This window comes from Halyomorpha halys, unplaced genomic scaffold (genome assembly GCF_000696795.3).
Source record: "Halyomorpha halys isolate HHAL.00 unplaced genomic scaffold, Hhal_1.1 Scaffold141.1, whole genome shotgun sequence".
Lineage (NCBI taxonomy): Eukaryota > Metazoa > Arthropoda > Insecta > Hemiptera > Pentatomidae > Halyomorpha > Halyomorpha halys.
Window position 1 is genome coordinate 277,240 of NW_027111321.1, and position 1,423 is coordinate 278,662.

Here is a 1,423-nt window from a genome sequence, read left to right on the forward strand (position 1 = left end):
TTTTTTTTACTTTTTTACATTTTATACCCCTGTTATTTTACACTTATGTTTTTTTCTCTTTTTTTTCCTTTTTGTAACTATAGTTTTTGTATCTTTTTTAGCCCTGACAAAGCCCTGCAATGTGTGGCGAAACGTTGGCTCAATAAAATAGTATAATTATCTACTATTTGAGTTTTTTTTTTACCGCACCTGGACCATATTCCATTCATCATAAAATAATAATAATAAATAATAAAATAATAATAATTAATAATAAAAATAAAAATACAATTGTTTTGTTGGCTGGCTCTGCAGACCATGTAGATCTTTGGCCGCCCGAACCAGTCTTCTCCACGCCACCCATCTTCTACTACTGCTTTCCAGATTGCTGCATGCAACTGTTTTGCATCTTTGTTGATTCTGTCTATCCATCTGGTTTTTTGGCCTCCCACGTGGTCTCTTTCTAACTATAGTGGCATTCAATATTGTGTAGAGACAACCTGATGGATTGCTTCGAGCCACATATCCCACCCATCTTAATCTCCTTGCCTTCATATCATGAGATATCGACTGATCAGTCTCTGCAAGCAGTTCACTGTTAGTTCTCCATGTTTAAGGCTCAAATCCCAGATTGCTCCTGTAATTATACGGAGGAATCTCTGTTAAAATCTCTCAATTTTGCTATCTATGGTACCTGTTAGAACCCAGGTCTCGCCACCGTATATAAGAGCAGGCTTTATCATGGCATTGTACACCCTTTGTTTCAGATTTTTCAGGGTTTCAGTAATCTTGACATAGAGAAAAAATCTTTGTTCACACTTGTTATACGCTGGTTTGTCTCAGTCCATTCATCATTTCTTAATGTGGAGCCAAGTTATTTGAAACTGTCTACTTTCGGAAACAATTTGCCATCCATGCAGACCATGTCATTAGGATGGATTTTTCGGCTTACAATTATATATTTTGTTTTAACTTCATTCACTTGCAAGCCGACTTCCTCTGCTTCTCTTAATAGTCTTTCCATGTCATCTTGGTTACTTCCTTGGACCCCAATGTTGTCTGCGTACGCCAGGACTTTATATTTCATTCGCCACCATTATGGCATGGATGTTCTAATAACTTTTTCTAGAGCTAAGCTTAACAGCATTGACGAGAGTCCATCTCCTTGTATCAGACTTGTTCCGACTTCAATGGCTTCAGATGCTTCTCCTTGTATCAGGACTCTGCATTTAGGATCATTCGTACACAATTTTGTCAGTCTCACCAACTTCCTAGGGATTTTTATATATTATTATTCATGATATATGTAAAAGACTATAGAAATAGGAATGCTATCGGATGACAACCTTCATAAGGTGGTTGCTGAACAAATTAAAAATATAATAATTATGAGAGATAGTTGAAGATGGTTTAATATATATTTAAAATATAATAATTATGAGAT

At 35.8% G+C, this 1,423-nt stretch overlaps 1 protein-coding gene across 1 annotated transcript in view; it reads left to right on the plus strand.

Moving 5' to 3' along the window:
* LOC106678410 (T-cell immunomodulatory protein) overlaps nt 1–1,423 on the plus strand; it is a 44,547-nt gene that overhangs the window by 5,789 nt on the left and 37,335 nt on the right. The window lies entirely within an intron of this gene.